The sequence below is a fragment of the Tamandua tetradactyla genome, chromosome 6 (assembly GCF_023851605.1).
Source record: "Tamandua tetradactyla isolate mTamTet1 chromosome 6, mTamTet1.pri, whole genome shotgun sequence".
Lineage (NCBI taxonomy): Eukaryota > Metazoa > Chordata > Mammalia > Pilosa > Myrmecophagidae > Tamandua > Tamandua tetradactyla.
In genome coordinates, this window is record NC_135332.1 from 120,206,856 (window position 1) to 120,220,039 (window position 13,184).

The window sequence follows — 13,184 nt, forward strand, 5'->3', positions numbered from 1 at the left end:
CTGGCAAGATCTAAATGACTCAAGAATGTCAGCTTAAATGATCAGTTTTTAAAGTTTATATTAATTTGATCTAGTCTTTAGACTACAGAGAATTACCTGCTGGTAGCACAATCATGAGTTAATTTTTTTGTTTTTTTTAAGTTTTATGTGCATGTGTATATTCAATTGATCTGAAGACAATGTAACCTGTAACAGGAAAGAGTAAAATTTCAACACTTGGACTAAATCTACATTGATACCAAACTATCAGTCCTTTTGGTCAGAAATTTTAACAATTCCTGTCTCAAGCTACTATTGATTATTTGAACTAAGTTTGTCAACTCATCAAAAATTGTTTAGTAAATCCCAACCCCATATAGTCATTGCATCTATCAACTTACCAAGGATTTCTGAAAGAAAAAAAAAGAAAAAGAAATCAGTCCAAACAAACAAAAGTGGCTTTTTATAAAACTTAAACAAAAAAACAAAATAAGTGAAAATGCCATCAATTGAAATGATATAAAAATCAGTAAATTTAGAACCAATTATATATGTGTAGAAATAGTCTCATATATACTCAGACACACATAACATATATTGTACTAATTTAGGGAGGTTGGGTTACAGTAAAACAAAAAAAAATACATCACTCAAAATATAATGTCTTAAATTTAAATGATATTTTCTTCATATAACAGTCCAAAGTGTTGGTGAAAATGCCAGCTTAAAAAAATGGCTCTTCTCTGTATTCAGGACCTTCAAGCACCTTCTATTAATCAATAGAAGAGGAGCAAAGAGAGGCCATGGAAGCATCACTGTGTCTTAAAAGCCATGTTAGAAATGGCACCTATCCTTTCTGCTCACATTCTGTTGTCAGTTGGCACTCACATGGCTACAACTAGCTACTAGTTTCGCTGTGATAACTAGCTAGGAAAAAGAGAAGAATACAGATCTGTTCTACTTTACTTCTATAATGCAATAATATACTAAATAATTACCTACTCTGAGCTCAACTATTTAGTGAACTCTTATACTTGGAATGCACTAGTAATTAAGCAAAAAAGTACTCAGAACATCTAAAATATAGATATTATTAATGTACATGCACTTGACACATAATATAACCATAAAAATGACAATACAGATACTAATTAAATTTTTCACCTTGTGCAATCTTAACAACATGTGTTATTTAGTTTCTAAGTCTCCCCTACCATAAATTAAAAGGGGTAAATAAGGATGAGAATGTAGCCATAGGTAAGTACACTGAAAGCAACCCTCTATTCAAGTGAGACTATAAAACAAATAAATAAATACATGGATAAACGAATGACTCGATCAATCACAGTAGTGTGAAGCTATTTAGTGTGTGGTCAAACCACCTACTTATCTTTCAGAACATAGTTCAATGATTACATCTTTGGAAAGACTACCTTGCCTCTCTTTGTCAGAATTATCACTATCCTCTGAGCTCTCGATCTCTCAACACATGTTGCATGTCTCCACTATGCAATTACAACATTTTCCCTTTTTCTAAAATATAAGCCCTTGATATGAGGGATGGTTCATTTTTAATTTTTGAAGTACTTTTTGTGCTGAGGATAATGCTTGCCATAGGAATATGTGAAATGAAATGAATGAATCTAACATTCCAATAATCTCAGATGAAATCTCATATTACAACAGGGAAGAGTACAATAACTGATATTGAAAATTATTATACTGAAAATGATAAACCTTGCACATTATTTTCTGTTTAAGGCACCAGGGTATAAATAATTCAGTCTTGAAAGGAATGTTTAGATTATGAACTTCTTTTTCCTTAGAGAATTAAACTTGGTAATAATCAGAAAAGCCTAACTTCATATATATAAAATAACTGCATATATAATGTTATGCACATTAACTTCTTATATTATTGTTAAATATGAAATAGAAATTATTTCATGATATTGTGTCTATTGCATGAATTTCATTTTCCCATAGCTTATTTCGAGTTTTTTTTTTTTTTTACAGATATGCAAAAACTGAAGATCACAAAAAAGAAAATCATTGCACAAATTATACTTTGGGTCATTAGCACTATCTTCTATCTTCCATTATTTCTAAAGTTGGTCAGAGATAATACATGTAGCACAGCAAGCAAATTTGGGTCTGGCCTGTAATAATCTTGAACTCTAAAATCTGGACACAATATCTCACAGAACTGTCCATTAATAGGTCATTACTGCCTAATGACTCAAATGCACATCCATGAATTGAGTGAGTCATCTATATGAAGTTGCCTAACTCCTAATTAACTATGCTGTTTTGAGACAAGATGGTTCCATATAATTTAGATATTAGTCATTTGTATAAAATGCCAATTGTATAAAATCTTTAGAATGTTTTAAATTTTGCTAAGTGATTAAAATTGCCCTACTTGGGCTACATTTATTTCTATATTCTGCTATCATATTTACAAAGAGTTCTCTATTATGACTATATCTCTAAAATAATCAACAATAATCAACCTAGAGAGTAAATTATCCTGATGGCAAATTTTCTATTTCAAGAAATTATTATTTCTCTATAATGTTTATCTATTGGGTGGATAAACATATCTCCTTAATCTTTGGGGGCTGGTAATCATTGGAACTTTTGTAGATAAAAACATAATATTCATAAAATTTTAGGGCATTAAAACTGACTTATCAATACCACAACTGAAATATGTGTCAAATTAGTGTTAAGTCAAAGTTCCCAGAAGACTAGAAGAAATCATGTATTTTCCTGAAAATATAAAACATATGACAAGGATAGAAGCTTCAGTTTTATTAACTTTTAAGGGCAGGAAATAAGTGGCTCTTGGATGACACAAAGCCGGGGATTTTTTTCTTTAAATAAATTAAAACTGCTAAGTTGTAGAATCCCTGAAAAATGGGGTTTGTAATGGAAATAGAAACTGACCCTTAACTATAGCGGCACTACCGGATGCCGTTATAATAAGCTCCCCTTGATGCCATGGTGTAAATGTATTAGCTGTACTAAGAGACCGGCTCCTGCTATAATTATGTTAGGAACCAATAAGACAGCTCAAAAATCAATATGCTAAGACAGATAGAGTAAAGGACCATGGCCAGCCCACTGGGAATAGATTAGTCTGGCAGGTCCCTAGCTGAGCCATGAAGAAGGAATATCTTTGCTGCTGTAGAAAGCCATTAATTGTAAATTTTCCTGAACAAGGAACTTGAAGGGAAAGCTTAGATTGTGTTGTTCATACCACTCAATGGAAACTGCAACTCTTATTGATCAAAAGTTAAGCTTTTTATTCTTATTTCAAAATCCAACAGTGCAAAAATCTAAATGTTTGGAGGGATTTTTGAAGCCTTTCCCATAGTGCAACTAAAACTCCTTCTTAGCTAATAATTTGTTTTTATCACTTCTGAAACTTCTAGATCAATAAAATTATTTTTAGGCAATGGCCCTCCACACTAACAAGTTTACCAAAGTGACATCAGTTATCTAATCAGTTAACATTTATGTGTCATTCATTTGATAAGAGGAGGAAGATATTCTTTGCAATCTTGTGTCCAGGTTAACAATCAAATTCACATGATCATTAGATGTGACCAAGTTTAATAATAATTAAGTTCATAGCAAAAAAGGGCTGCTGCAACTTATTTTAACTATTTCTAATTGAGTTTCTTTAGCCTTATCTGAGTAATTTGCTTAACATACAAAGCTAGTATAATTTAACAGTTTTTCCAAGAAATAGTAAAGGATAAAAGAAAGAGAGAGAAGAAAGGAAAGGGAAGAATGGAAAAGAGAAAAAAGAAATAAGAAAACAAAGGAGGACCTTTTGTGGTTATAGTTTGGCACATCTGCTCATGTCCAATCAAGCTTTCAAACACGGAGTAGTAAACAAAAGCAGCCATCAAGCAAGGACAAAGTCAGTGACATAAGTGGTTTGAATGAGTGTGCAATTTCTGCCCATATGACCATCCTGACACAATTGCTCTAATTTTCTTCCCAGAAATGACTGATAAAAGATTTAGGTAATTGCTATGGAGACAGACTTCCTTCCATCACTAGGTATCTTGAATAATACAGCCTCGGAGTCATAAGATGGAGTGTCAGTTTCTGCAGAGTCCTAAATTAATACTTGTCCCTGCTTTGTCTATACTTCCTGTACATCTAATGAAGTGAATGTAATTTATTTTGACAATGTATTGAAAATCACTCGATCAAATGACTATTCTGTAATCAACACAAAAGACAATATAGGCTTGGAAACCATAAACTCTGAAATAACATAAATACACATCATTTTCTTAAAGCAGATTTTTTTCCTGGAAACTATGAGTGTGTTCAGCACAGTGTGTTAAATATGAAATAAAATAGCTTCTAAAAGTATAATAATTCAGGTGAATATAATAAGAAAGTGTTTTGCTATGATGCCTGAAATTCAACTACCTTTATACAGTACATGAACTTGTGCCCTCTATTCAAAGTTAATTTATCTAGTTGTTCTTTGCATTTCTAATAATTAAATAACACTCATTCGGAAATAAAATCAGAGAGCCACTAACAAGCTAATACTCAGAATGAAGTTCTGAAAATATTGTAGATCAGCCTTATTAGAAATTTTAGTTTCACACATGAACTTTAGAGGGAAATTTCAAAACCTTCACTAAAATTCCACCAAATCAGACTATGGTTTCACTATCACCTGAATGTTATGACATATTTTGATAGTTAATGAAATCACCTGTATGCTAACAAAAACTCACTATACTGACATCAGAAAGGGCTAAAAGGTTACAAACTAGATTTAGAGGTATGCATACAGGATTAATTTAGAAGAGAGTTTCTTCATCAATACAAAATCTTTCTTACATCTTGTGTATCAAGGTTTTTATTTTTAATCCAGTGAAAAACATTACCTAAGATTTAAAAACATTCCAACATTTGAAAGATGTAACTATTCAGCTGTGCCGAAAGATATTTCACAAATGTTTTTTGCATTTGAAAACCAGCAGAACACCTGGAAGCTTACAGAGATAGTGTAATTGAAATACTTAGTTTGCACTAAAACAAAACGCACGTGGCATCACCCTGGCAAGATGGCCAAAGCAAAACAAGTGACTGTGCGGTGGCACTGTGAAAGTACAATGTAGTGTTTAAATACAGCCAGGCAGAAGCCAGTGGATAATGCTCAGTAATGGGTTAATCAATACTTATTATGGTTTTATTGGTTCACTAAAGAGAGAACAGAACCTAGTGAGCACAGAGTCGAAAAAATCACTGCATCTGATCTAGATAACATCTACTCTCCCTAAGGGATTTCCCTATTCAAGAATCCAATTTACCATGCCTGATTGACAAGGATTGGATCCCAGGGAATCACATAACTCTTTTTAGGACCCAATAAAATCCTAATGGATTTGTCTGACTGGTCAGGAGGCTTCTAGTTTTACTAAACAGAGGTGGTTTGCTGCAATTAGCCTTTATTCCACTCACAGTTGAAAAACGGGGCTGTTAGGAGTCGTCCCCCTCTCTAAATGTTGGAGTCGTGCTGGGATGAGCCCGCTGGAAGGAGGCACTGTGCTGTATAAAAGGAGACCCTCATAATAAATTGTAAACATCTGAAAGCTTCTGAAAAATGGTAAGGAAAAGAGAAATCAAATAAAAAAAGGTGGAAAGTCCAAATAAATTGTGCCCTTAAAATCTATTTATTAGTCAGTTAGCCTTTACAATTCCTCTCATCCAGGTAATTGTGACAGAAAGGAACCTCTCTCTTAGAGAACAGCTTTAGAAATGTGTATCTTTTCCTATCTGAGCTTTCTCTTTAATATCTGAAGTGTGAAAAGAAATCATTCAACAGCAATACAAATTGTGTAGATAGTATCCTCTGTTATCCGCCCTCACCCCACCCCATAACCCCATTCACACACACACACACACACACACACACGCGCGCGCACACACACACACTTTCTTCCTGGAGATAATGTTTTTATTAAACAGCTAATTTGTTCAAGCACTGTGGGTTTTGATTGTGGCATACAATTTTAGTAGCTGCTAAGTTAGAAAAGAGTCCAAGTGTGATTTGAAGTTGAGTGAAATGTGGCCAAAGATGAACTTTTTAAATAATAAAAATCTTATTTTGAAGCAAACATCCCTTTAATTTAAAAGTCACTGGTGCAACCCATTTCCCTCCAGATTCATGACTGCTCATTCATGAGGCACAAATGAAAATGTGTTTTAATTGAATGGATTTTCTAATCAGAAGTACATTCATTTTTTAAATGCCTTTGAATAGACATCCATGATTTAGTCATTTCTCCTTAAAGGGACCTTAGTGATATTCTGAGAATTTGCAGGAGCTCGCACTACCAGTGTCTTAAACTACAGTTTCCAACTCCAAAATACCCAGCTAAAAACTTTTACTAATTGAAGGGAAAAAAAATCTGCTTCCAATAAGAGATGCATCACTACCTATGATAAGAAGAGTGGTTTAAACACAGGAAGGGAAAACATGTTATAAAATATTGTGTAGAATATTATCACATTTAATGATACGTAAATTTTTAACAATAAGATTCTACCTTAGTGACTATCAAGAAAATGGAAAATTCTGTGTGGTATGTTGAATTAGAACCCCAATATAACACATGTTCTTAATCTTAATTCATGTGGGTGAACTCATGTGTAAATGGGACCTTTTGAAGATGTTATTTTTAATTAAACTATGGCCTGAGTCAGGGTAGACCTTATGCCACATTTTTGGAGTGATTTATTACCAGAAGAAATTTTAAAAAGCAACAAGATTCAAGGGATTTTTTTGAAATACTTAATATAGCTTGTTAGTGAAAAATGAAAAGGATTCTGATTTAAAATGATGGTCTGAGACATGCATTTGCCTATTTTGTCTCGTTAAACTCAGCTACAACACCAGCAACGAGGTGTTAAATAAAAAAATCCATGAAAGTAAACAAAAATAGGAGAGAAATGAGAAAAAAAGAAACAATAAAATTCTGAAGCATGGAAAAAAAGTGAAAGCATGCTACTGGTTGAAAGAGTTGTGGTAAATTGTATTTTCCAAAAGTGACCACAGTAATATTTCCAATTCCATATGCCATTTCCAAAACCTAGCTATTCCCCTATAAAAAGGTGCAGTGTATTTCCTCTCCCCTGAAATTGGGTGAACCTATCTCACTGTGTGGATGAAAGAATATGACAGAAGGGCTGTTATGTGACTTCTGAAACTAGGTCATAAAAGGTGCTATGGCTTCAGAACCAACAAAAAATATCTGTAAATATGAGATTTTATAAATGTGTCTCACACAAATGTGGGGATGTACAAGTCCAAATTCTGTGAAGTAGGCTGCAAGCCAACAGCTCGGATAAAGGTCTTAATGACTTTCTCAAGAGAGGTTGGCTGGCTGAAGCAGAGAGAGAGATTCTCTCTTCTAACTTCTTTTTTAAAGGCTTCAGCTAATTAGATTAAATGCAGATGCAATCAGCCGTGGATGCTATCAATGTGCTGATGATTTAATAAAGCAGCCTTCCGGCTTATTAACCAGCCAACAAAAGTCCTTTCAGTAACGGTTAGGCCAGTGCTTGCTGAATCAGATAGTTAGGCACCATCACCTAGTCAAGTGGACACATGAACCCAAACCACAACAATATCTTTTGCCCATTTTACAATTGGGTTGTTTGTCCTTTTATTGTTGAGTTGTAGGATTTCTTTATATGTGCTAGATATCAAACCTTTATCAGATATATGGTTATCACATATTCCCTCCCATTGAGTTGGCTGCATTTTAATCCTTTTACAAAGCCTCAAAGATTGAACAGAAGTGATCAATCTTGAAGAGTTTCTGTTTGTCTATTTTTTTTTTTCATTGCTTGTGCTTTGGGTAGAAGGTCTAAGAAGCTACCTCCTATCACTAGGTCTTGAAGCTGTTTCCCTATATTTTATTCTGGGAGTTTTATGGTACTGAGCTCTTAAATTTAGGTCTTTGATCCACTTAGTTAATTTTTGCATATGGTGTGAGGTGGGGGTCCTCCCTCATTTCTTTGGATATGGATATCCAGTTCTCTTGCCCCACTTATTAAACAGAATATTCTGTCCCAGTTCAGTGGATTTGGGGACTTTGTCAAAATCAATTGACCATATAACTGAGTGTCTATTTCTGAACTCTCAAATTAATTCCATTGATCAATAAACCTAGCTTTGTGCCAGTGCCATGCGGTTCTGACCACTGTGGGTTTATAGTAAGCTCTAAAGTCAGGAAGTTTAAGTCCTTACACTTTGTCTGTCATTTTTAGGATATTCTTGGCTATTCGAGGACACTTTTCCTTTCAAATAAATTTGAAAACTAACTTTTCCAAGTCTGCAGAGTAGGTTGTTGGAATTTTGATTGGATTGTGTTGAATCTGTTGATCAATTTGGGTAGAATTGACATCTTATTGACATTTAGCCTTCTAACCCATGAACATAGAATGTTTTTTCCATCTGTTTAGGTCTTCTTTGATTTATTTTAGCAATGTTTTGTAGTTTTCTGTGTACAAGTCCTTTACAGCCTTGGTTAAGTTTATTCTTAGATACTCAATTCTTTTAGCTACTATTGTGAATGAAATTGTTTTCTTACTTGCCTCCTCAGTTAGCTCATTACTACTGTATAGAAACATAACCACTATTTGTGCATTAATCTTGTCTCCCATTACCTTGCTGATATTGTTTATTAGTTCAAGTAGCTTTGTCATAGATTTCTCGGAATTTTCCTAATACAACATCATCTTATCTGCAAATAATGAGAGTTTTACTTCTTCTTTTCTTTTTTCTTGCCTAATTGCTCTAGCTAGAAATTCTGGCACAATGTTGAATAACAGTGGTGACAGAAGGCATCCTGGCCTCATTCCTGATCTGAGGGGGAAAACTTTGTCTCTCACCACTGAGCATGATTTTTGGCTGTGGGTTTTTCACATATGCCCTTTATCATATTGAGGAAATTTCCTTTGATTCATATTTTTAAAGTGTTTTTATCATGAAAAGATGTTTAATTTTGTTGAATGCCTTTTCAGCATTGCTTTGGTTCATTAATGCTGCCAGAAATGCAATATGCCAGAAATGGATATGCTTCTATAAAGGGAATTTATTAAGTTACAAGTTTGTGGTTCTAAGGGCATAAAAATGTCCAAACTAAGGCATCCAGAGAAAGATACCTTGACTCAAGAAAGTGCTGATAATGTTCAATGTTTCCCTGACAGCTAGGAAGACACATGGCTATGTCTGCTAGCTTTTTCTCCTGTCTTCTCTTTTCAAGTAGCTTCCCTGGAGAAGCTGTTTCTGCATCTCCAAAGGTTTCTTTCTGTGTCAGCTATGAACCTTTTTCCAAAATGATTCCCTCTTAAAAGACTACAGTCAGTGACCCCCACCTTGAATGATTGAAGACATAACCCTTTGGAAACCACCTAATCAGCAGGCTATGCCCCCAGTTGGGTGGGTCACATCTCCACGGAAACAACCTAATCAAAAGGTCCCACCATAAACAATATTGAATCAGAATTCAAAAACATGGCTTTTCTGGAGTGCATAACAGTTTCAAACCAGCACAAGCATCGATCAAGATGATCATGTGATTTTTTTCCCTTTCAATTTGTTAATATGTTGGGTTTTCTTGTGTTGCACCACCCTTGCATAACTGGAATAAACACCACTTGGTCATTGTGTATAATTCTCTTAAAGTGTCATTGGATTCAGTATGTGGTATTTTGTTGATAAGTTTTGCATCTATATTCATTAGGGAGATTGGCCTGTAGTTTTCCTTTCTTATAGTATCTTTATCAGGCTTTGGTATTAAAGTGATGCTAGCTTCATAGAATGAGTTAGGTAGTGTTCCCTTCAATGTTTTGGAAGAGTTTTAGCAGTAATGACTTACTTCTTCTTGGAATATTTGGGGAAAATTCCCCTGTGAAGCCACCTGGCCCTGGCTTTTCTTTGAAGGGGTTTTTGAGGACTGATTGGATCTCTTTACTTGTAACTGGTTTGTTGATGTCTTCTATTTTTCTTGAGACAATATCATTTGCTCCTGTGTTTCTAGGAAATTGTCCATTTCATTTAAGTTGTCTAGTTTGTTGGCATTCAGCTGTTCATATCATCCTTTTAAGATTTTTTTATATTTCTTCGGGCTCCATGGTAATGACTGCCCCCTGCCCATTTTTTATTTTAATTATCTGCAACTTCTTTCTTTTTTACTTTGTCAGTCTAGTTAGGGTGTATCAATCTGGTTGACTTCAAAGAATCAACCTTTGATTTTACTGATTCTTTATACTGCTTTTTGGTCCTCCAGTTCATTTATTTCTACTTTAATCTTTGTCATTTTTTTCTTCTACTTGATTTAGGGTTAGTTTGCTGCTCTTTCTCTGGTTTCTTCAGTTTTTCATTTAGGTTGTTGGTTTTAACTCTGTCTTCCCATTAGAGCTAAAAATTTCCCTCTCAGCATGGCCTTTTCTGAATCCCATAGGTTTTTATATGTTGTATTCTCATTTTCATTCATCTCCAGATACTTACTGATTTCTCTTGCAATTTCTTCTTTGACCCACTGATTGTTTAAGTGTTGTGTAACCTTCAAATATTTGTGAAAGTTTAGGTTCTTTAGTGGTTATTGTTTTCAGCTTCATTCCATTATGATCAGAGAAAGTACTTTGAATAATTCTATCTTTTTTAAGTTATTAAGACCTCTTTGTGCCCCAGCATATGATCTATCCTGGAGAATTTTCCATTAGCACTTGAGAAGAATGTACGTTCTGCTGTTTTGGGATGTAATGACCTATATATGGCTGTTAGGCCTAATTTATTTATATTATTTATGTTCTTTATTTTCTTATTGATCCTCTGTCTAGTTGTTCTAGCTATGGAAGAGAGTGGTGCATTGAAGTCTCCCACTATTAAAGAAAACGTGCCTATTGTCCCCTTCAATTTTGCCAATGTTTGTCTCCTGTACTTGGGAAGACCTTGATTGGGTGCATAAACATTTATGATAATTTCTTCTTGATGAATTACTCCTTTCATCAATATATAGCCCCTTCCTTGTCTCTTATGACATCCTTGCATTTGAAGTCTATTTTCTCTGATATTATAGAACTAACCCAACTTTCTTTTGGTTTACTACTTGCATGGAATATCTTTTACCATCCTTTCACTTTCAACCTGTTTGTGTATTTGGGTCTAAGATGGGTCTCTTGTATACAGCATTCAGATAGTTCATATTTTCTAATCCATTCTGTCAATCTGTGTCTTTTGACTGAGAAGTTCTTTCTTAATTGGTAGTACAACAAGACTATGGATTTTTCAAAGTTATCCTGTGTGTCTGATCTCTTATTCAGCTCTGTCCTCTGTTATGGTAATAAATGATTATTATAAGCAATAATAAAGAATAAGCTAGGGATGAATTTGGGATGGTGGTTAAAATTGGAAAAGGTGTTGATTTCCTTCATATTGTAGCTATTCTCTTACTTAATTGCATGTTTTAGATTGCTCAGAAAATGATGCTAAGCAGAACTTTATCAGTATTGCAGAAAGGTAGTTCATTTCTGAGTTTACTAAATAAAAGCCCAGCTGCCTCAATACAGCTAGTTACAGCAGTAATTTTAAATCTTACCTTACCTGCATGGTCAAGGTCACGGGATTTCTAATGGGAACAAATCTAGATATAAAGGCTTGTTCTCAATTAGCCCTGATGATATGAAAAATAAATGAAGAACAATGAGGGTTGAGTTACTGTTTTGTACAGTAAAAAAAATACAGTAATTCAGCACCTCTTTCTTTTCCTGGATCCTACCCAAGAGTTTGGGAGAAGAAAGACAAGATTATCTGGGAAATATGATCTTAAGACTACCAGTAGATAATAGAGTCCTCCGTCAGCTCTGTGCTAGTGCTTACCTCTAACAAAAGATGGGACTGCCACAGATACAAGCCCTTCAATCTGGAAACAACACAATTGTTCAGTTTCTTGTCACACATTCTGTCAAAAGAATGCAGAGCAAAGAAGTAGAAAAGAACTGTGTCTCTGCTATGAGCAGGATTTTATCCTCAGTCTTCTCTGAGCAAAATCATCTTTCCTAATGAGCCTGACTTTCACAGGAATATAATTAACAGAAAATGCCTATCTGTTGGGGTATTTTTGTTTTGAAAAAACAAAACATTGTTTTTCTATTCTGATAATAAAGAGCTATAGTAAGTTGTGAGAGTTCAATTTTCTCACTAGAAATTAAGATATTCTAAAAAATTTCTTAGAAAAAAAATTTCACCCTTAGAATATCCTGGAAGGCTTATTGATCCTAAAAACAAAGATATTATGCATATTTTCTAATGTTGTTGCTCCTATACCCTCATAAATTCATCACTTGATGCGGAATGTAATCTATATGGATGTCATCTCTCTTAGATGATAAAATCATTGAGATTATAAACATTATCAAATCCCAGAGTCTTTCTGGCTAGTTTAGCAAAATAGAGATGCTCAATCCAGTTCAGAATTGAACTGGGACACTGTGTTAATTATATTAAATATTCATTATTAATGAATGTCAAAGATTCCATTGAGAATAATCATTTACACTTTTTTTATCCTGTTCTTTTCACCATTATCTCACTTTTATTATAAAGAAGAAAATGCAGTAGATGCTTTAAGACACATGAAAAGTTTATAATGTTAGGGAATATCATGAGTTTTTCTTGTCTTGGTTTGACCTTTGTTATTTTATTTATAAACACTACAGCTTTGCAGTCAGTAATAGGAATACAAATATATACTCGAAAACTATTTCACTATTTAAATATTTCTCTATTCTAAGAGAAAGAATATTGTACCTAATTAGTATGAGAACTGATGATGCAGTCTCTCTCTCTCCCTCTCTCTTAAATTTGGCCTTAAACCATATAAATATATGATTATAGTCCATTTGTGCTCCCTAAGTAAGTACAATTGAATCCGTATGTGGTTCTTACTGCTGCGAGTAACCAAAAAATGTTTCCTCTAAAAATCTGTTACCTTCATAATTAGTGCAGTATTCTAACATATTTCTTATGGAAAGTAAACCATGGAATAAACTCAAAATTCATTTGCAAACTTAAGAACATTTGCCTTCTAGTTACAATTTTCAACTTTCATGAAAGAATCTCAGGACTTCAAATAATAGTAATTTATCATCTG